The sequence below is a fragment of the Neopelma chrysocephalum genome, unplaced genomic scaffold (assembly GCF_003984885.1).
Source record: "Neopelma chrysocephalum unplaced genomic scaffold, ASM398488v2 Primary Assembly neopelma1_336b, whole genome shotgun sequence".
In the NCBI taxonomy this organism is placed as follows: domain Eukaryota; kingdom Metazoa; phylum Chordata; class Aves; order Passeriformes; family Pipridae; genus Neopelma; species Neopelma chrysocephalum.
In genome coordinates, this window is record NW_020898000.1 from 54,043 (window position 1) to 77,383 (window position 23,341).

Below are 23,341 nucleotides of genomic sequence, written 5' to 3' on the forward strand. Positions count from 1 at the left end.
TCTCTTCCTTTCTATTTTCTTGCTGTTAAAAGCAAACAGGGAGGTGTCAGGGGAGTACTTTTGTGGCCCCAGTCTCTGGTAATTGTTGAAGCAGCAATCATAAAGAAGAGAGGCTAAATGAAGTGTCTTTCCTTCCTTTCCTAACAGGGCTCAGCTTATCCACTTTGTCACCTGAACTTAGAAGTATCCATCAGTTGGAGGATGGAGATTTGCATAATTACTGTTTTTGAGGTACCTTCTGAAATGCAGAAGAACTCTTACATGTCTCAGCTCTTATCTAATGAGGTGCTGACAAAGAGGTATCCATGGAGACACCCATTATAAGACACTCTTCTGAAATTGGTTCTTTCCAATTCCTGTTAAAGTGCCAAAGGGTTTTCTTCAGCATAATTTATACCATTTCTTTGCTCCATTTGTAAACAAAAATACTTATGCCTGAATATGCTGAGAACCATAATTTTTAAAATGAGGTTTGCAAGCTCTTATTAAGAAACAGGGGTAGGGGTGAATTAGGAGGAAGGTACTGAGTTGAAGGTATCCTACCAGATATTTGAGCTCGGAGAACTGCTGCTAAGGGGCCAGGCCAGGCATCCCTGACTGTGGGGCACCCTCAGCATCTACCAGCTCGTGGTGCTGGGGGTGACCACATTGCACCCATCCAAATGGCTCCAACCCAGACTGGTCATGGAGATGTTTTCCTGTGAGGAGGACACCTAAACATCCTCAAGGGACTTCCGTACCCTCTTTCCAGTGGGATGGAGTGGTGTGGCTGTGCAGTGGCTGCAGTCACTGGCCCATGGGGTTTGCCAGCCTGTTAGAAATGATGGGAAGAGTTCAGGTAGGGCAGTAATCTCCTACTTGTGCAGACGTGGCAAACATAGTGGGGTGCATAATTCTGGGGTTTTTGGAGACAGGGGATCACATCAGTGTTGCAGTGCTGGATTTTCTTTTTAAATTTCCCCTCCTTGCTCCCCTCTCTGCTAATGCTCCAGTCACAGCCCTTTGCACTTTCACAGCCCTCTTCAAGTCCTGGAAAAGATGGTTGGCGGAAATCAGGCCTTCCTGAAGCAAGAGAGGAGCTGGCAGGGTCATATTTCCTGTCGCACAGTTCCAGGTGTGTTGTGGCTTTCCTACAGCAAGCCTGGAGTTCCTACTTCCTCTGTCCATGGCTGGGGGCTGGCAGAGACATCTTTCCAGGCTCAGCCAGAGTGTGGTTTGTGATCCTGCAGCTCCTGCGTGTGTCACTTTGGCTCTGACAGCCTGCACAGCATTTGTACATATGTGTTTTCTGTTGTTACAGCAGTATGCTGTGAAAAAGACACAAAAAGGATCTAACTCCACCCATTCTCCTTGTCTTTCCTGTTTTCTTGCTGGGTGAAAATAGGAGTTTACAGAATCCTGTGTATCTGACTTGGTTATTTATAGGTCGAAGCTGTTGGGGTTTATTTTTGAGTTCAGCTAATGGGTTATTCTTTATTGGAGCTGTGAAAAGGATAAGAAAAATCTGCCAAATATTAGAAACCAGATTGAAGTGGTGGTTAAAGTGTGTGCACACTCCTGCTCTGATCCGTTCCCGTATACACATGAATACTCTAGTCATGTGTTCATTAAAGAATCAATATCAGCCTCTAAAGCAGAAGGATTCTCCCGCAGGGAAATGGTTTAGGTGGCAATGCTTGCCAGGTACAACTCACACTGTGTTGGTTAGTCTTATAAATTATCTAGTTACAGAGCACACTCCTGTGGCATGATCTGAAGGCTTTGACAGGAATTTGGGGGGCTGGAGATGTGCTGTTGGCTGCTTGGGCTGGGCATCACCTCTGCACCCTCCCCTCAGCACTGCTGCTGCCAGATATTCATCAGATCCACTGGGATGAGTGGCTGAAAGTTTCCTGCACAAGTCTGAGGAAGCTGGGACTGTTTTTTCATCATGGAGTTGCAGCATCTCAGAATTTGCACATTCTGTGCTGGTTTGCACAGAAGGAAGAAGAGTTTTTTCACATAAGCTGGAGTAAACACATTCGGAGGTGTTCAGAGCATAACTGACCTGAGAGTTAGGGTGTCACCTCAAAGGGAAGTCAGAGCCTAAAACTTCATCCCTCTCTGTCACCCAGGCATTCTCTTCCTCTCTCTCCTGAATTTGAGGATTGCTGGGCAGCCCTCAAGCTTAGAAACTTGTGGAGCTCCAAGAACTGGTGCCTCAGAAGTCTCAGTTAAAGCCGTGGTTCATGAGCTGTGCTCCATGTGCTGCCTTGGAAGGATCTCTGAACAACAACCAAGAGAAGAGAGTTTACATAACAAACAGCCTAAATTCATCTCTGAGTGATCTATTGCCCTGTGCTTCTCTCTGTGGAAATCTGTTAGTGCTCTACAAGCCAATTTGGCTGGATAGCACGAGGTTAGGCACCTGGAATTGAGCTGCCTGCTCAGGCATGGCCATTGTGGAGCAGTCTGTCAGCTGGAAAGATCTGGATAAAATTAAACTAACAGCTGCACTCCTCTGGCAATGTAGAGCTTGGGGGAGATTTTCACCAGGATCAGGGAAGAGACAACTTCAGCACCTTTTCAGGGAGTGCTGCGTAAAATCCTTCAGTGACTGCAAGGGTTGTTCAGACTGAGCGTGTCTGTGGTGAAATGAGTATCCAAAGACCAATTCACTTATTTCTTTTTTGTAATTTTATCAAAGAAGGGGGGAGAAGGGACTTGTTCAGGAAGAGCAAAAAAGATGTGAGCATCTCAGGGTATTTCAAAGAGCTTCTCTTGTCTGACAGTCCCCTTCCAGCACATACGGGAGGCATCGGTTTCTGTTGTCTGAGCCATCGGAATATTCAAGTCGTTGTGGATAATGCAGACTTAAGTGGAAAAATAAAACTGCAAAACCAACCACTTTTGCCAGCGGATTTCAGCCTGACATCAGTCTCAGGCTGACACTTTGGATACTGAGCACGGGCAGGGAGGAGGGTTGGTGAAGCCGGGTTTTGCTGAGCAGGAATTATGGAAGCTCCGAGGAACTGCAGCATCCCAGATCCTTACATACACTCTGACAAAATTCTCAGTGGGGAGCTCCCGCTATACCAAAGCAGTCCCTGTGTCACCTCTGCTGTGCTCCTTCCCTCTCCATCCCTGTGGATGCTGTGGCTGTGAGGGCTTTGATGTGCAGATACAGTGACGCACGTTTCATTCCCTAATCACAGCCCGGATAGTTTTGCAATAGGGTGAAGATTCAGGGCTCCACGTTGTACACACTGCAGCAAAGACACCAGGAAGAGGGAGGGCAAGGGGGGCACTGGAGTGGGCAGGAGAGCTGGGGCTTGTGTGTGCTGTGGGGAGCAGCAGAATGTCCCTGGAGACCCCTCTGGGTTGGTCCCAAGCTGCTCTTGCTGCCCTGCAGTTCTCTGGTTGCAGGAATTTTCTCCAGGGTTGAGGAAAAGGACATTTCATGGTGGTTTCCCCATCCTTGCAGCACTGCCAACCCAAAGCATTCATGAGTCCTGAGTCAGTCCTCACCACCTACCCCCAAATTATAAGACTGAGGGTAAAAATTGCATCTTTGTTTTGGGTAGAAATAAAGGGAAAATGTTAGTTGGGGGTTCTTTATCTAAACTGGACTTCAGGCTGGAGCTATTGTGCTGGGTTTGACTCATGTGCCCCGGTCCTGTGCTCCTCTTCCTCTGTCTCACTCTCACTGGGACATGCAGACTGCTGGCACTGGAGAGAAAGGAATTAAAAATTAACATTTGATGGATACATGAGGTTTGGGATCTGTGACCTGAGCCAGCCTTCAAAACCCGTCACACCTCAAGACCCACAGGCAGGATTCTGCTGAGAACACCTGGTGCTGATAAAAGGCTTGAGGAACCAGACAGATCTTGATTGTGAAGCAAAGAATTACTAAGGATCTGTGCGTTTGCTTGAGGCCCCTTAATATCTTTTATATGGATTAGTCAGAGAAAAGTGTCAGGGCTAGGTGCAGTACAAGGCAAGGTCCTCTCTTCATCACAGGAGTGGTCCCACTGCCTGCCTTCAGCTGGAATATGCACTGACTTCTTTTCTGACCCTGAGGAGCGTGACAGAAGTGCTTGTTTTGGTATTAGGCTGAGGGATATCTTGCAGGGAAAGGAGAGCTCATTGTTTTCTTGCAAAACTGTCTATAAAGGCAGAAGTTGTCAGATTTTTTTGACCCTTAGCACTGTTTTTTTCTGAGCTTACTGCTTTCACAGGGCTGTCACGGTAGGGACTGTGCAAATGCTTCTTGCCCACATCCCACAGTGTGTTGGCTTAGCTCTGAGAGCCTCCAGTGGCACGGGAAAAGGGATCTTCCTTCACTGCTCAGTGCCCTTCTGCATGAACAGCTCATCTGTCTCTCACAGGCTCTGGCTTGGGTTTATGTTCCACTTGTGGCTAATGTTCATTTATAACCTCCTTTCTCTCTCTGGCAGCATGCTTCAGCTTCTGATTTGGAAATTAAGCTAATAGCATTTCAGGTAATTTAAAGACTCTGTATGTGAGTATATGCCTGGTGGGAATATGCAGCAGGTAGTTTCCCACATAAAGAAGGTTAAAGGCCTTTGTGAAAGCTGGAAATTTCCTTTGCTTTCAAACAAGCTTCTCATCCAAAAATAGCAGTGAGCTGGTAGCTTGGCTTCTCCTTGTTTATTAGCAGCAGATGCTGCTAATGGATGCAGAGGGTTGTCAGGAGGAGCAGTGTGCACCGGGGCTCTGAGGTGCCTGGCTGATTGCTGATCCAAAGCAGGCACTCACCACAGGATCAGATCCACATGTTCCTTGTAGGATTCCCAGTCATGCTCCCGTTGCAGGGAAAATGCAGCAGTGACAAGCCTTCATTGGCTCTCAGCTGTCCAAATTGGCAAGGAAAGAATCCAACCAAAGAAGCTGTTCTGTGGTGTAGTAGCCACTGGGTATTTATACCTGTGGAGGAAGGTGTTCCCTGTCTGCATGGGAGGGTTGTACAGGAATCGGGGCAGGAGCTGGCTTTTGAATTTTTGGGGCTCATCTGGGAATATCTGTGTCTTTCCACTGCAGAACTGTGCAGTTTGGAGGAATAAAAGAATGAGTGAAACCAAGCTTGTGTTCCTGGCACAAACCTGCCTTTCCCCAGGTGCCAGCACTGTCTGCCACAGCCTCTGCTGTTCCTGTGGCTGAGGTCAGGGCGGCATCACACAGCTGGAGTGCTGGTTAAGCTCAGTAAATCAACAGGGAAACCTGGAAGCTGCTGCTGTGGTTGTTGGGGTTTTTTGGGAGGTGGTATCCACATTCTGCTCTGGGGTGTTGCCTGGGAGAATGAGGGACACAGCATTGAGGTGTCCTGTGGAGGACCTTCAGAAATTCAGTCTGTGCTGTGGAGTAAGTGCACCTTGTTCACAGTGTTGTAGAACTTCCTCTCACGGTTCCCTGTGGGAGCACAGATATGTGGGAGCACGGGTATGTGAGAGCATGGCCGTGGCTGGGCTCTGCAGACAAGAGGATGCATCCTGCCTGGGGATCCAGCTGCACAGCCAGGAACACACCTCCAAGCTGGGCTTTCCACAGCAGGCTATGGAATGCTTCCAAAGGCAAAATTCCATCCAGCCTCTGCCTGTACCCAGCATGGATTTGGCTCACAGAGCACCGGGAGGGTGTTACTTGCTGGGAATCAAAGATGACTCTGAGGGGCATTGAACATTACACTGTAGGAGTGGTAGAACCCAGGCCAGGGTGGTCCAGGGCTTTTTCTGGGAACTGGTGGTACCTTCCCTTGAGCTCAGAGCAAGTGACACCATTGGAGAGGCCACGGGATATAATGTGATTCCCATGAATCTTCCTCGTGGCCCTGTTGTCTGTCGGATGTTCTTTGGTTAATGACTGTTAACATCATCCAGAATATGCCTTTCCACAAACATCAATTCCTCATACTCTCATGTGGTTCCTGGAAAACTTTTTGTGTCCAGTGCTCTTTTATTTTCTGTTTCCTCTGGCTCCCTGTTTCTTTAGCTTATAAAACAGAACAAAAGACCCTACTAAATTCTGGTAATTATAGTCATCCAAGCAGGTACACCCATGATTGGCTTAATAAAGCCACAGTGTGTCAAGCCTTTCATAGAATCATTAGGGTTGAAAAAGTCCTCCAAGGTCATCAAGTCCAACCTTTGTTTCTGAGAAGAAGGAAGAAAAGTCCTGCAATACTTCAGTGCAGTTTATGACTGTTTCTGTGTGTAATTTGCAAACCATTAAAGCCAGGCCTGCTGGTGGCCCAAAAAGGCAGAATGCAGTCACGAAAATGGAAACAAATTATGCAGTTCCCCACTGTTACCAGCTCCTTGAAAGTGAAATATCCAGGAGGAATTTTAGCTCATGACTTTTGATGCTCTAACCTAGTTGTAGCAGGGCGTTTGCAAGGCAGGAGTTAACCCACTTCATTTCCATTTGTTGTGGAGTTGGGTGTTTCTCTCTCCTGGCCAGGCTGGACAAAGAGTGAACACTGAGCCATTGGGTGATTTATCATTTAAAAACTAAAGAGATGGGGAATATTGATGCACAGAAGGGGTAGCATTGATCTGATCCCAGCTATCCTGTGTTCATTACCATGTGGTAGGATCAGAAATGAGGAAGAGGAGATGGCAGGAGCCTGGCTGTGTGACAGGCACACCCTGGTTGCACAGAGATGGCACAGGAGCTCAGGGTCCTACTGCAGCTGGCTGTGGGCTGCTGGGATTTGCATCAAACCCACCTCTGTCCTTGGGTAGCAGCACCCCAGCAGACAATCTGCAAATCCACACTGAGTTCCCTGAAGGCTTTTGGGATTTTGCAGTGAGGGCTTCCAGGGGAATGTAAAGTGTTTCACCCTACTGCTCCCACCCAGGCCTGCAGTGACATCTGCTCTGGAAGGAAGAGGATTAGGAAGAGCCACTTGAGCTGGCCAGAGGTTCCTCCTTCCTTATCCACAACAGATACTTGCAGAAGGCCCAAACCACCAGTGTGATGGGTTTTGGCTGATGTGCATTAATCCTGTGCCCCTCTGGCAGTGGGTGTTGCAGCTGACCCTAGGGGTTTATCCAGGTCTTCCATCAAGTGACAGAAGGCAGAGGCTGTCGGGGGTAACAACAGACAGGCTGGAGGAATAAAACCTGCAGCTGCTGCAGACAGTCTGTTTTATCACCTTTGTTCTCTTTTTAGCCACTTGACTATTCCTGGAAGAGCTAATATTAGCTCGCCCATCTATTTCTTAGAAGCTGGGAAAACAAGGATCTGATTGAATGTCCTGATTTCCAGATGAACTGATGACTGGTTGGTACAGTTGGCTCTGAAAAGCCTGATAAACTCTTGCGTCCCCAGCCCTCAGTGTGGGGAGGCATTGAAATCTGTGGTTATGGAAGTGGCAGCATGAGAGGGATTAAAATTATTGAGCAGTGTATTTAATTTTGTTTGGAGGCACTTCCAGTGCCATCCCAGTCAGGATACAGATAGTCATGGAACCTGCTTGCTTCATTCTGCTGTAAAGAAGCAGGTCCTGGGATGTTTAAGTAGAGGGTTGATGCTAAAAGTCAGAATTTTGGCAGGATATTTGCCCAGGATTTGACAGCGTGTCTTGTCCTGACGCTCCCATCCCATTGTATTCCGGATGGTAAAGGCCAGATTAGAGACGACGAAGCGAGTGTAGAGAGGGATTGGACAGGTTCGTGTTTGTTCCCTGAGTGACACCCATGGCAGAGCTGCTCAGATTACGGGGGAGGGATGATCCTTCTCAGTGCCACTCTGAGCTCCTTGTGGGACCTGGCAGACAGTGCTCCTTCTGCACATTAACGTCACTAGGTAAGAACAGCTCCAGCTGGTGCTTTTGTCAGCGAGACATGGGGCAGAATGACATTTGCTGTGTTCTCCCAGAGCTGTGATGTCACTGGGGAGAGACAGCAGCGAGCAGGGCTTTGCCTCTGCCTTCCTCTGGCCATGGTGAGGGTGACAGACATCTCAAATGCTGGGGGGGGAAAGGTTGTCCTTGGGTTAAGGGAAGGAAAGCAAGGCATGATCACAGAATCACAGAATCCCAGAATATGCTGAGCTGGAAGGGACCCACAAGGATTATGGAGCCCAACCCTCAGCTCTGCACAGGCCCATCCCTAAGAGTCCCACCCTGTGCCCCAGAGGATCATCCAAACCTTCCTGGAGCTCTGGCAGCCTTGGGGCTGTGCCCACTGCCCTGGGGAGCCTGGGCAGTGCCCAACCACCCTCTGAGGGAAGAACCTTTTGCTGAGATCCAACCTGACCCTGCCTGCTCCAGGCCGTTCCCTCGGATTCTGTCACAATGTCAGACTTGCCCAGAGCCCTGAGGCTGCCCTTGGTTGCAGAGGGACTGGTGGGACAGAAGCACCAGCACTGGGAGGCTGGGCATGTCTCACCTCTGGGCTGGTGTGGGATCCATGAGGATCCTTCTGTGCTGGCAGCAGGGCTGGAATGCCCAGGTAACTCCCACCTGTTGGCAGAGAGCGTCAAACCCAATCCAGGCTCGGAAGAGCCCCGTCCTTGAGACACTTGAAGAAGGGCTTGGTTTCTCTCAGGAGTGTGTGAGCTGAGGGGAAGATGCTTCTCCTCATGAATAAACCATGAGTGGCAGTCAGGAGCAGAGGTTTTAATTAAAAAGCTCATCAATAGCTGCCATCTTGAAAAACAACACGTGTGGCATCCCTTGGTGAGCGGTTGGCATTGGAGCCACCTGAGGCACTGGGAGACATTCTCAAAGATGCTGCAAAACCAGCTAAATAATTAATAATAATAATAATAATAATGAAAAAAAACCCCTGACAACCTCAGTGTTTAAAATTTAAATGTTTTGATGAAATATTAAATGCTAATTATTTCCTTGCACTTGTGCTGGCATCGGCCCTCTTGATGTTGGCAATTTAACATCACATACCAGTAATTGAAGTGTATTGTCAGCATTTGTGTTACATTTACCACCCGGGCCCCAAACCCAGCAGTTCTGAGGGCTGTGTTTGATTTGTAGTGGTGAGCACTTTGAAGTCTGCTTTGCTGCGTTGGTCACACTGGTGTGAATACCAAAACCATCCACCTAAATGCCACAACATCTTGACTGTTAAAAACAGCCCCTGCTCTTGCTCTGAGGAGCTGCCAGTCTAATTTCAACAGTGAACTCGGTGAGATGGGCTCAATCGATACACCAGAGACTAAATGAAATGCAAAATGAGAGGGCAAAAGGATATTTGGAGAGCATTTTATGGCTTTCATGTTTTGTGTGTCGTTTTAACTTCTAGTCAGTGCTGTTGAGTTAATTATATGATATTTAAAAAACAGGAGTAGAACTTAGCTCAGGGTCGGCAGATGAAAGACGTGACTGGCAGAGGAAGATGCTGCACATTCCTTTGTTTACCTGCTTTCCTCTCTGTGTGAGGATGTATCAGTGCCTTTTTTATTTGGGAGGTGGCTGCTAATATTATGCATGAAGGAAGTGTCAGTATACTTCCCCTCCATAAGACTGATTCATAGAATCTCAGAATGGTTTGGGTTGGAAGAGACCTAAAAAAAATCAACTAGTCCAACTCCCCTGCCATGAGCAGGGACACCTTCCACTAGACTAGGTTGCTCAGAGCCCTATCCAGCCTGGCCCTGAACACTCCCAGGGATGTAAACCTTTCTTCTCTTGCATTTTCCCCAGAATAGTGAGGTATTTTACACGTTTGTAATCCTCTTGGGGTGGGAGGGGACGGGCTGCAGACATCTGAGAATTGTTTTTCGCCTCTCACTGCAAATACTGGGAGGTTCACTCGTATTTGCCAGTTGGAGGCTCCTTTCTCTGGCACGGGCCTGCTCTTGCCAAGGCTCCTGTTGGTTTGGGTGCTCAGCACTGCCAGGAGGTGCTGAGCCTGGAGTGCCATGTGGAGAGAGCACAGTGTGCAGATAGAGTCATGGACTCGCAGAATCGTTAAGGTTGGAAAAGAACTTTATGGTCATCAAGTCCAACCATCAACCCAGAACCACCACCATGTACACCACTAACCCATGTCTTCAAGTGCCAAATCCACATGGTTTTTTAACACTCAAATTTCTCAAAACTGGAGAAATTTTTACAGTTGGGGGTATTTGTCCCGCTGTTTCATTGTCTCAAGGATGTTCAGGCAGCTTTTATGAAAAAAGAAAGGCTTTTTCCCCTCCCACCTTATCAGTTCAGGAGTCTTAAAAAAATGTTCTGGTATGCAGTTCCAAGTGAGATTTCCAAAGCAGGTGAGAGATGTACATGAACACACGTCTGGGAGTAAAAGCAGGAGCCTTGTGGAAGGAAAAGTATTTGTTGGTTTGTTAGAATGTGCCTTGGTAAAGGGAACGGCATCTCTTGTCTCTGAGAGAGCAGCTCAACAAGACAGATAAGAGTGAGAGAAGCAGTGAGAACTTAGGGGTGATCTGGGATCCCCAAAGCTTGGCTCAGAGTCTGGAAGTGATATTGTGGGATGTATTTTCAGCTTGCAAGTTGATATTAAATGTTGAGATTTTGCTGGATGGCTTTGGAGAGAGAGAGCAGGGGGTCTAGTCAAGGAATCTCACTCAGGTCTTCCCACTGTAAAGTGGAAGCAGCAGCTCCCACGTTGGTGTCGCAGCACTGCTGCACCTTGGGCAGGTGGGAATGGGGGGTGTGGGTCACACACAAAAGTGCTTCTGAAAGGGTAAAGAAATGGTGATTTATTCTTGGAAATGTAAGTGGGGTGGCACAGGTGGGACAGATGGCTCGGGGGGCTCGTGGCTCGTGCCTTTCTGGCAGCTCCTCTGGGATGGAGGGTGGTAGTGCCTCCTGTCCAGATGCCTCCGTACCAATATCTGCGCACAGGTGGGGACTGGGAGTGCTCTGAGGGCACAGCCTCGTCCATCTCCACATCCAGGGACGCTGTGCATGGTGGTTTGCTCTCAGGAGGAGCTGGATGGGGTCCTACCTTGGGGCCTCAGAGGTTGGTCTTATGGAAGTGTCATGGGGGTGAGGAATGGACTGATCAGTGCTTTCCTCTTTTTTGGAGTGGTCTCTCTAAGTCATGTTTAGTGAACAGTGCTTTTGTTGCTGGTGCTTATCCAATACCTGTTTTGGAGTCTTGGGGTTATTAAATCAGCATCTATGGCCAACTCTGAATTCACTAATAACTTTTAAAAGCAGAGACAATTAGCAGACTCAGTGGGAGAAGAGCTTTCAGGGAGAAGCAATTTAATGTGCTGCCAGCCTGTGCATCAATGTAGTGCACTGTATGAACATACCAGAGGTACTTTTCCAGCAGGCTTCACATACTCTGGGTTTTCAGGCTTTAATAGTCTTCCTAAACTCAAGAAAGCACTAGTCTCCTTGAGGGAACAAATAAAGCAAGTGGACAAAAAGAAATTAGTAATTTCATCAGGGATAAATTGCCCTGTTGTTCCTGCACACGTGCTCACAGGAGCTTCCTCTGGGTCTGAGGGAGCTTCTGCAGGTACCCAGGCAGGTCAGACCCACCATCCTCCTGTGATCTCCAAGGAAAACATCTCCCCATTTTCTCCTCTTTATTCATCATGACTGACACAGCAGTGACAGACCAGTGGGCACCCAGGCTTGTGCTGAATGGTTTCATGAAAGGCTGCTTGAATATTTTCCATTGAGACTGTGGGTTTTGGTCAGAAAATCTAGATTTACAATCCATTTTTGTGTTCATTCTGCTGCCCTTCATTCTTTGCCCTTCTTTTTGAGGGCAAAGACTCAAACAGAAAGATCAGAAAGTTTTATGGCTCCAAACAGTAATCAAATCAACTTCACTTTCAGGTTTTAGCTGAAACTGAAAATTTTCTTCAGAAAGCTCATTAAAAAAAAAAACAAAACCAAAACAAAATAAACTCTCCACAGCCAAAGCCAGCTTTAATATCTGTGTTTTGTGCAGAAGCCACAGTTTTGTACTCAGCTCTGTACTGGCTGGGCTGCAACGTGTGTTTGAGTGTTCTTTACTTGGGGGCTTAATCTATTGTAGGGATTTCTGTGGGCTGTCAAGAGAGTGGCAGCCCAACAACTAGCTCTGTTTCAGTGAAAGAGAAAGGGAATATTGTCTGTAATTCCTGTATATGAGTGTGGAATAATTTTAGGTCTTGCAGGATTGAGCATTAAGAATAATACAAAGAAGTGAATGCTCAAGAGCTCTTAAGCTCAGCCCCATTGCTTGTGCTGGTTTGTGTGGGTGTGAGGTCAATGGGAGCAGAGAACTCCTGGGGTAACTCAGGGGGTGGCCCCATCAGGGAGGGGGACCAGAGCTGTTAATGATGGTAAAAATAACATTGAAATACAAGAAAAATGAAGGAGCGAAGAAAAATTAAAAAAAAAAAAGAAAAGAAAAACTTTGGGGGTGGGGGGAGAGATCCTAATGAGCCATTTTCTCTCTCCATGCAGTTACTGCAGCAACCAAGTCCAGAATATTCTGAGAGGGTTATGTATCACCAGAAAATAGAGCCTGAGCACCGAGTAAGCAATGAAAGAGTGTGAGCTGTGAATGGAACAACAACTGGCAGAGCAGAAGGGTTGGGCAGATAGACTGTGGTGCTTAAATATGTCAGATCCAGGCTTGTTATTCTGTGAGGCATACAGGGCAAGAAGTACTTATTCCATATTTTTGTTGGTGTTTTTTCAGTTTTTGTTTGTTTGGGTTTTTTTGAGGTTAATTGATTTTTTAAAGAGGTTTCCCATTGTTTTTCTTTTCAAACCTCAAAGTCAGAGGGGTAAGTCTGGATCACTGCTGGGTGCTTTGGAGAAAAGAGAAGATTCCTGATGAATAGTTCTTCAGGGCTGGGTCCCAGCAAAATGGTTTTCTGGTTTCCAGCTGGAACTGTAGGTATCAAAGCAAATGATTTAACAAAATATTCTCTAATAAGCAGCAATTCTGGGAATCTTTGCCAAAATCCAGTTTTTCATTGGTTTCCATGTTTCTGGTCTCTAGTTCATGAGAAATGGGATTAGAAGGATGCTGTGACAGCATTCTGCCTTTGCTGGTCCTGCTTGGGACAAATGTGTGTAATTTCCAGGAGGAAAATCAAAGTTATTCAGTATATTTCATCAAGAAAGGATCCAACATCTCTTTGCGTCTCTGACGCTAAGTGTGCACACTGGGCTCTTGTGGCTTATCAATATCTCTGTTAAATTCCCCACCTTTTGCAATAAGCAATATTCTCTCCAACATGACAGATGGTTGTTTTACCACCATGGAAAAATCATCAACTAAATTACTAGTAATTTATATCACCCTGCAATGCCTTCAAGCATTTTATCTCCACGTAAAGAGTATATATAGATTTACGTAAAACCAGGTCACAGCCCCAGCCTTTGGGTGAAAACACCCAAAGAGACACAGGTTTTGGTATCCTGGGAGAACACCTTCCCTGGACTGCAGCGTGTGCTCAGACTTCAAACCCCTGTGGTTGGTGTTTTTGAGCAGTTCCCACATGAAAATCCACTTTGCATCTGTGGACAGGCAGCAAAGAACCTGCTGATGCATCTCCACGTCCCACTTGGGGAGTTTATGACTAGCCTGGCTATGTCACCGAGTGCTGTGAAGGCATCTTTTAAATACAGTTAGTCCCAAGGAAGACTGGAAGATCTTGCCAACCCTGTTTGTCTTCTGGGTTCATGTGTGATGTTGATCCCTTGGCCGGTGGTTTTGGGGCAGCTGGAAATGAGAGCAGTGAGCTGCCATCTAACAGGGGTGTTTGCCTTTGGAAGAAGAACTTGGTGGAGTAATTATGCAGTGTCTGGCATGGGAGCCAGCTGCTGCTTGCCCATGGGATGCATCCCTCAGGTATCCTGGTAATTCCCATGTTCCTGTTGCTTTGTGCCAACTGGGAGCTGGGATGTTCTACCCAGGCTGTGATTCAAAGCTGGAGGAAATTCTGTATGGGGTTTATGTGTGTCTATGACAAAAAGGCCCATATATTAGTGAGGGATTAGAGTCATTTAGAGGCAGGGAGGAAGCCCATCCCTCCTTCCCATCCATGAATTGAGTGGGATCATTGTGTTCTTAGAGCGGTTTGCAGGAGACCTAATCAAATTCCCTTTCTGGCAGAGCTGACACCCAAGCATTCCTGCCCGCTGGAGGTACTGGCATTAAGGATTTCTGTGCCCCAAATTGTGCTTATCCAGACACATGTGGGATAACACAGAGCACAGGGTTTATTAATAGAACCCAGCAGCCAACATATGGCTGCGTAGTGGAAGCAGAGTAAAGCATTCCTTTTTAAGAATATGTATTCACACCTTTCACTTCCCACAGGATATTTTTGTGAGGCTTCTACAGTTAGTCTGCTATCCCCAACAGGCTATTTTTATACCCTCACAACATGGCTTAATTAAGAAAAGTTGTGTTTTATAAACAATCCTATGCATTTCAAACCCACTCCCTTCCAAAATAAATCCACCCCAGCAAGATCCAGGTGGTAAATGGCAGCAGAGTGCTTGGATCAGCACCCGCCAGAGGAATTTTCTGGCTGCATTTACAGCCTCGGGTGCAGCTTGGCTGAACCTTGTTGTGCATTTCATGTATTTCAGATGCCATTCTAGGGCCCATCTGGCAGAGCTGAGCAGGCAAGGGCTGCACCCCCAGCTTTTATCTCAGCCCCGTGTCTTTGTTCTGTCTTGGTTTTTTTCACAGCTGAGATTTTAAGGAGTCTCGGGAATTGTCTTCACCCAGATGAGCTTGTTGTGTTTCCAAAAGCTTTAGATTTGGGGCAAACTTTGAAAACGTGATCTTGCAGCCTCAGCTGGCTTATGCAAGTAATCGTGGTGATTCCTTCCTTGAGGAAGGATGTCCACCTGTATTTAGTGAAAATTTAGGGTAATGCACAAAACCTTTATTCTCATGGATGGAATACAGGAAGATTTTTCTATGGCTGACTGTATAACTTATTTCTCATGCCATATTCTTAACATTGCTAAAATTGGCAGTTTACAGGAATTACAGTCTTGGAGGTGTTAGGACACTCATCCTGCCTGCCAACATCCCTTTCTAAGAACTTGGGAAGATTAGTTCGTAGCGTAGATTTTTCCCATGTTGAAGTTCATAAGGATGAAAAGCTCCATGTGGGATATAACTGTGCAACTTCAGTGACAAAAATTGCTAAGCACATTACATATAAATAGCAAACTGCCTTCTTTAGGGACTGATACAGACTGCTTCTGAGATAGCTTAGCAGACAAGTAAATAGTAAAATATGGGTATATTTAGCACTCCAGAAGGTGATGGATGGTGTTCAGACTTCACATCACAGGGGCTCTTAAAGTCTTTACCTCTGTATAATCCCTTGTGCTCAGCAGTGATGTGGTGGCACATTTGGGACCTAATTACAAGCTCCACTGCCAATCCAAGTACCAAATGGAGAAGGATGGTTTTGGAAGGCAGAGGATGGACCTGACTTATGAATCATGAGGTGCAGGAAAAGGCTGATGCAGTTTAATGGGATTTGGATTAAAAATGGTTTAATGGGATTTGGGCATAATTGTGGTTTAATGCCTGCCTGCCTCACTGGTTCATGCAGGTGCTGCTTGGGTGAATGGATTGAGGTTTGCATCCACTTCAAAAATCACACTTGACTGGCTGTGGTCACACAAGCAGGTTGATGTTGCAGAAGTCCCTGCAGGCTTGTCACAGCTCAGCCCTGTGGGGCAGTCTGAGAGAAGTGCCTGAGACATGGGAAGCTCTGTTAACCTTTCCCAAGTGAGTTCAAAACAGGTTTTCCTTCTGGATGTTCTTTTTCCTTCTGGATTTTTTTCCTGGTTGGGTCAAGCTTGAGACCTTCCCACTTCAAACTCACCGTTTTCCCCAAGGCTGTGGAATAGACTCAGGTGTGCTCATTGCCATGCAAACCTGGAAAAACTGCAAAGAACATTTGCAAGTGTGGTCTTTGAAACAAACCCACCAACCCACTTGGATAGCACCCATCACCTCTTATTTCCCTTTTTCTTAGCCTTTTGTAAGGACATTTCTGCTGTTGTTGAGGATACTCATCCAGAATTCACACCCACACACAAATTTTGTGGTGATGTAACAATGCCTGTTACTGACAGTGAGTCTTGGGATTTTACCTAAAATAAATGCAATGGTAGAGCTGTATTGTTGTTAGTGGAAGGGAGCTGTGTTGAACTGGTTTTACCGTGTTGTCTTCCTTCCAAGAATGCTGCCCTCCTGAATGGTGCTCATTATTTAAAATGAAGAGCATAGACCCTGCTGGTTGTCCTTAGAGGATGAGTGAGGCTTATGTGGAAGCAAGTCCCAGCACTCCTGTAACTGGAGAAACCATGTCACCAAATCTGGGAACCTGAAGTGTGGTGCAGAGCTCAGTTTTATGATCTTTAAAATTCTTGAGCAATAGTGACCAAGATCAGTATATTCAGAAACAGTTTATTGAGGAGCTTTTCCTATTGTGTCATCTCAAGTTACACACTTGGTTTCTCTCACTAGTGCTCTCCTGGTGAGGTCAGAACACCTCAGGGTGATTTTTTTGTCTTGTGCTTTATTACAAGCACACTCACGTTATAAGGTGTGAGCAGACCCAGCAGCCTGACTGCTGTGGCGTGACACCATGACAATAATATGGATGTTCTTGGCAGTGGTGCATTAATAAGGATCAGTCTTGTGAGGGGGACCATTGCACAGGAAAGCACACAAAGGCAGAGCAGGTGGGAAGTGGCTCTGGTGCAGTAGCCCAGGCTCTGGTGAATGCAAGATGAGCCTCAGAGCCCCGCTCGTGGTGTCCTGTTCTGTCCCTGCTGACGGGGAGTGACGGGTGTGATCCCTTCTCTGGGCTCAGGACCTGCTGGGGTCCTTGCTGTCTCCCCGGGGCTCTGGGGGCCAGGCACACTGGGACAACTCCATTTGTTTCCAGAAACTGCAGGGTCATGTTCCATCCTCTTCATTTCCAAGCCTCCAGCCACTAGAGGGAGAGAATGCCACATATTCATGGCTCCGTTTGTGCGTGGGGATGTGTTCAGTAAGGGAATTGCTTTCCTGCAGCAAGGCTTGCCAGGCAGTCCGATAGCTGGGTTTAACCCCTTTATTTATCTGGCTACAGTTTCACAACTGCTCCTGAGATTTGACCCCTGTAGACCTCGGTTGGTTTATGACCTCAAATTCTAACAGCTCTGGAGGATGTTAGATGATCCTTGTCCATGTTTTACACCCTGTATTTGCTGTCGAGCATCCCTGCTGTGAAATGGCTTCCATGGGGAAACCCGTGGCTCCTGCTGGGTGTGCCTGTCTGCTCGTGTTACTGCACAGCCCAGTGCACTGCTGCAGCGGGAGGGACAGCGGGCACTGCGGGCGTGGGCACCGCGGGACACCGACCCCCCTGCCCCACACTTCCTTCCTGATAAGCCAGAGACTCCTGGAGCCCATGGCCTCTTTCCTCTGCAAGAATAAAACAAGCCCAAGAGGGATCTCATTTCATTTGGAATTAAACCATAGAGTTAGTAATTATTGTAGGCAGATGAGTTTTAACAATTTCAAAGGACATCAGCAAGGAGTTACGGGTTCAAAGGAGGGAACTGGGGTGGGAGCTTTGAGAAGACAGTGTCAGAAAGGGAATTCGATAGACTTTTGAAAGTGAAAAAAGATTGAAACTTTCCTTTGCAGATTGAGCTCAGTGGGGAAGATCCCTGGAAACCTAATGAGGGGACTGTGGGACTTTCAGGGGTCTTGAAAAGTAGCTGGGGATGAAAGCAGCATGTTCAATGGGTTTGGAGGGCTGCAGCCTTCAGTCTGCAGTGCTGTTGACCAGGAGAATTTACATCCCTCTGCAGATGGTGGGTGGGGAAGAGAGAATCTTTCTGCCTTTCTTTGGGCTCCAGAGAGTGACTCAAGGCAGGGCTCTCTCAAAAGGAAAACCTCACGATGCTTTAGCAGCCCAAAGTGTTGAAGGAGAGCATCTCTCTGGGAAATGTTCCTGACTCTGAAAGTCAGTAGTTCCACTTAATAGAGTCAGCAAAGAGATTTCCTTAGGCTGATGGGAGCTGCAGATGATGCTCCAGCTCAGGAAGTTCTCCTGGTGAGGCTGGGGCTGGTCCCAGCTGTTCCTTTCCCTAACTGTTTCTCTTTCCCAGATGTGCCCTGGCTGGCACAGCTGATGGCAGGCACGAGATAAGCAGGGGGGGAAATCTGCAGGAAGGCACTAGAAACCTTGGGATTAACCTTACCCAGCCACATTGGGAAAATATGCATGTAAGGACTAAACATACATCATCGTGGGGAAGGTGGTCAAAACATCCCTCGTTGTCCTGGGTGTCCATCACTGGACACCCCATACTTGTAGGGCTGAGGTTGGGCTGCTCCGGGAGCCCTCCCTGCTCCGGTGTGTTGCTCCTCCCTGCACCCCTGGCTTGGCCAAGGCTGTCCTAACACGTCCTGTGGCAACTCAGACTAACTGAGGCCATGAGAACAGGGCTGTGAGCTGAGCTGCTTAAGCTCAGCTTCCAGGTCCACAGGTCACAGCTTGAACTGAATAATAGAGCGAGGAGAGTGACGAGCGAGTTTGAAAGGCTCCTCCACATCTCTCTGTGCATCCTGATGAACTGTGGCCATCACCTCATAAACATGACCTGCTCGTTAAGCCTTCACCTCCTGACGGAGATGTGAGGTCTTGGGGGATCAACCTCCTTGCCTTCTGCTTTGCTTCCCGAGAGCCAAGCAGAGACACTGTTACTCAGGCAGGAATCCCGTGGATGTGGGTGGGAGCTGTGCCATGGGTGGATCACACCCTGCCGTCCCAGCGCTGCTCTCTGTAGGTGCAGGGATTTCCATGGCAGGGAAAGCATTTCTCTCCCAGGGTTTTGTGTGTATTTGTGGGTGTAGGACTGGGTTGGGATGCCTCCTCCAAAGGCACCCAGCTCCAGTGGGATCCCTGCTGGGTTTGGGTGGTGGAGAGGGGCCGGGCAGGAGCTCGGGTGTGAGTCTGGCTGTTGGTGTGACAGAGGAGGGCTGCAAGAGCCCCCACGCCATGAGACGTGGCCATGCTGTGGGCCCTGGAGGCTCCTTCCCCAGCTCCAGCATGGGAACATCCCTCCAGGCACGAGGGAGGATCATCCCTGCAGGATGTATGGCTTTGTCAGTCCCTTCTGACCTCAAAACACACGACCCGGGGCAGCATTTATTGTTTCCCTGCAGATCTTCTCATGAATAGCAATACTAAGCTCTAGTTTTCTTTCAAAAAAAAAAAATCTCTTTTTTGGCTGCAGATCTCTTAGTACACAAATGAAATGAATTTATATATAAGCATTGTGCTACTTGTAAAGCCCTTTCAGTTTCAAATTTAGTTTTATTCCTCTTTTTAATCTCCATAGGATTTTCCCTAAATAAGCAGAACTAGGGCAATGCTAGTGACAGATGGACATAAAGAAGACTTGGATGCTGGAGAGCCTTTACTGGGCTTGAGGATCTGAACTGGGGTGCTTTCCTCATCACCCTAAGAGTTTAATTTGCCTGCAGGTTTTTAATTTTCACCTCTAAAGCAGAGGTCTTGGCAACAGAGAGTGTTCCTTGGCAACAGACTCCTTGGGTTCATTAAAGCAGCAGTGGGAGGCTTCAAAATGCCACTGTTGGAAAAAGTTGAAAGATATTAGCAAATCAAATGGGCCGAGGCATGAGGAGTCTTGTCAGTCAGGCGGGGATGGCAAGGAGAAGGAATAGTAAACAAGGTGCAAAACATGAAGGGAACTTGAAGGAGCAGTTCTGGAAGGAGGCAGGTCTGGGATTTGCCTGTTTCCGTGCCTTCCCAGGGGCCCCAGCTATCCCACAGGATGGCCTGGAGAGGAGCACCAGGAACCTCTGTGTCTCTGGGGGATCGTGTGCTGGCAACAAAATAGTTTCTACTTAATAAAAAAACCTGCTTTTTAAAACAGGTTTCCAACTGTGGTTTCCCACTCGGGCTGCATAAAAGTTACAGTTTGTTTTGGTCCTCTCAAAAACTGAAGCCGTAATTTTGTTAGTAAAATCCAAAAAGTCCTTTGAGGAGAGTCTGTGAGAGTGTGGCCGTGGCCCTCTCCATCCCTTTCCTCCTTTAGTGTGGAGCAGGCTGTGTGACACTCTGCCTGGAGCCACACTGGGGTCTGTTTGCACTGTGACTGCTAAATATAAATATACCAAATAATTAACAATGCCCCATGTACGTAATTAGATTAGAATTAAATTACTCTAGTTTGTACCAGCATACAGAGTGTACGTACAAGTAGCTGATGAGGATTGGAGAAGGGGTTTGGAGCAGAGGGAGACAGGTTTGGGCTCCCCTGTCTGTCCCTGCCAGTGTTTGATGTGTAACCTTGGGCAGTCAGGGGAAGCCCCTGTGCCCTGGTTTGCAGGTAATGATTTTTCTCCCTTCCTGTGGTAAACAGCCAGATCCCAACCACAGCCATCAGAGCAAGTGATTTTTATGCACTTGTTCCAGTCCTGTGGTTCTGTGATTCTATAATTTATGACTGAAACTATCTTTGTGTCAGAGTTAGTTCAGGAGGACACTCATATCTGGGGCTTCTGAATATGTCATCTCCTATTAAAGAACAAACAAACTCTCTTGTAATGTACCATAAATAATAATAATACTTTGCAAGAGCCCGGAGCGCTGTGTTATTGCTGTGCTAATCAGAGAGGCACTGGGCCATTATGAAAGTATTCCATGGGGTTTGGGTTTTTTTTCCTGCAGGAAGGTACGTGTTTCATAGCTGTGTAGCGTGGCTGATTGGTTTATAAAGCCAGGCTGGATAATTCCTAGTAGAGGTTAGACAAATTCTCCTCCTTTCTCATTAATTAACCTGTAGGACTTGGTGCCTGTTCTTTGCAGTTCAGTAGAGACAATGACTGCAGGAACATATTTGTGCTCTCTGATATGGAATGAAGAACATCTGCCTTCTGCAGCAGTGAAATACTGTCATGTGCCAGGGCTCTCCAAAGGGCACCGTTGGGCTCCTGCCTGGATGAGGCAATTCTGGGCTGGAATTTCAATAGGGAGATGTTGGCTGGGGGATGTTCTCCAACGCTGCATCGTAGGGGAGGGAAGAGTGGGTGAAAAGCAGAGGAAGGGAAATCCCTGTGTGAAGGCAGCAGGGCAGGGAGAGGAGCCCCTTGGAAAAAGTTCCCACATCCAGAGAGAGGTTTATAGCAGTATTCTTATGGTGGGATTAAAGAAAGGAGGCCTTGGAGATCTAAAGGAGATTTCAGTGGTGATGTGGTAATACAATAAAGAAAAGAGATGAGAGGCAGGTGAAGTCCTGCAGTGCTGCTGTGCTGCTGTGCTGCTCTCACAGGCTGCAGGAAAATGAACCATCATGTTTGGGATCCCACTGCTGTGTTTTGGAGGTCTGAAACGAGGGATCTGCACCCAAAAGCTGCACAGCAATACCACAAATAGTGGCTGGGAGAGCAGGGTGGGTGTCTGTGTGTATTCGATTGGACAGCAGATTGCAGCGGGAATGTTGTTAAAGTCGTGCGTGTCACTTCCATGGCTCCAGATGTATTGGATGAGGTACAAGGATGGAGATTACTTATTGCTGTTTCAGAGTGTGATGTGATAGTGACTGTCCTGCTGATACCAAATTGCTTGGCTTCTGAGTCGCTCTCCAGATGCAAGGAATTAGGAGAAAATAAATTACACATGGAAAAGTGGCATAAATCTAATCATTATAGTCCCTTTATTAGTCACAACTGCTACTACAGAGCAGTGTCCAGGTAAACCCTGTTCCTTCCTTCCCTTCCTTCCCATCTCTGCTCACCAGTGAGGCTGTTGCCCATTATGAATATCACGTGGCAGTCAGAAGTAGACCCCAAACTGGACTGGCCTTTGAAGGGAAGCAGCCATCTGAGGGTGAAGCACATCAGCTCGTTTTGGTCCTTGTTCTGGAGGGAAGGAGACGTCTGGTAAAATGTGACCAGAACACAGCTCTGCTGAGAATTACTGGGATGTTGTGTTATGGATGAGCAATACACGAGTTCTTCCAGAGGGCTTTCTCTGGAGCAGTCCCCCAGGCAAACCAGGGACTCTATCTGCTCACCTGGGCAAAACCTCATCCCTGCCTCCCCAGTGGGATGTGCTCAGGTAGTAGAAATCCCATTTTTTGTACCTTAAGTCCCAGGGCAGGAGCCTGCAGCGCAGACTCTGTGCCCAAACACCCCACACTGAAAGTTGGCTCCCTTTCCCTGTGGGCACTGTGGGTTTTCCTACCAGTGCAGTGCCCTGGCACTGCTCCACAGTTCTCTGTGACTCACAGCTCACGTGGGTTGTTTGAAATGCCCCATGTCTGGGGTGTGCTGGCTGGGCAACCCACTGTGCCTTCAGATGTGTGGGCTGTAACATCCCCTTGGAATGCCTGGCAAAGGGGCCCAGACGTGGTGCCCTTTCCTGGAAGGCAGGTGCTTTGCTCCAGTGTGGGAAGTGGAGAATCGTAGAGCAGAAGCATAGAATATCCTGAGCTGGAAGGGACCCACAAAAATCATCCTAGTCCAGCTCCTGGCCCAGCACAGGACCAAGCAGAAGCTCACAGGTGGCTCCTCCCTGCTCCCCCTGCTCTGGCAGGGATGCTGGGTTTGGTCCCCTGCCCGCTGGCTGCCTGCAGAACGCTTTGCATAGACAATGAGGCAGCAGAGGTGCATTTTCTTGGCAGGGAAAAGGCAGCTGGGTTCTCTCCGTGGTTGCATGTGCCAGAGAGAATGGCTGCCCCACTGCTCTGGGCAGGATGGGATTTGTGTGCAGGCTGATGCTCATTCAGGGGTTTGGCTGATCTCTGGGCTTTCCTGCCTTTCCTCACCTTCGCAGGGAGCAAGAATTAACCTGGCAACTCTTGCTTTGCTTCTCAGATCAGCTTAGTGTAAACAAGGGATAGAATGTGAAACGGGGGAATATGAGCCTTATTGACAGGCCTGATCAACAGCTGACAGGAGGAGCAAAACAGGGATAATTTCTTCTCCTGTGCAACAAGCTTCCACAACAATTGTCCTCCTCCTTTTCCAGATCCACGTTACCAATTGGAACAAATGGGTGGGATGTGCCAGACAAATACCCCCTCCATTTGCACTGCCAGGTTAGGATGGGTGTAACTTGGACTGAAGTGAGTGGAGTTACTGGGATGATGCAGTGTGTGGTTTAAAGATGATCTCGTGCTTAAGAGGGTAATTCTTGTATTATCTGTGTGTGCTGACAACAATGCAGATCTCATTCAATATTTCCTGGTAGAAAAACATTTATCTTCAATTACAGATTAACCTCATCATTGCTCTCTTTTTAGTCCAGGTTTCTGAAGGAGCAATGCCCATGCATTCAGGATGTCCATCTGTCTGTCGGTTCTGCTGTCCTGGCTCTCCCCAACCCCTGC

At 47.6% G+C, this 23,341-nt stretch overlaps 1 protein-coding gene and 1 long non-coding RNA gene across 5 annotated transcripts in view; both read left to right on the forward strand.

The window, feature by feature from the left end:
• Positions 1-23,341, forward strand: part of ARHGEF9 (Cdc42 guanine nucleotide exchange factor 9) — a 204,332-nt gene that overhangs the window by 53,813 nt on the left and 127,178 nt on the right. The gene's annotated exons all lie outside the window — the stretch shown is intronic.
• LOC113978522 lies at positions 7,904-12,681 on the forward strand. The gene is made up of 3 exons (XR_003537605.1): positions 7,904-7,947; positions 9,307-9,398; positions 12,398-12,681. It is a non-coding gene; the product is annotated as an uncharacterized LOC113978522 (long non-coding RNA).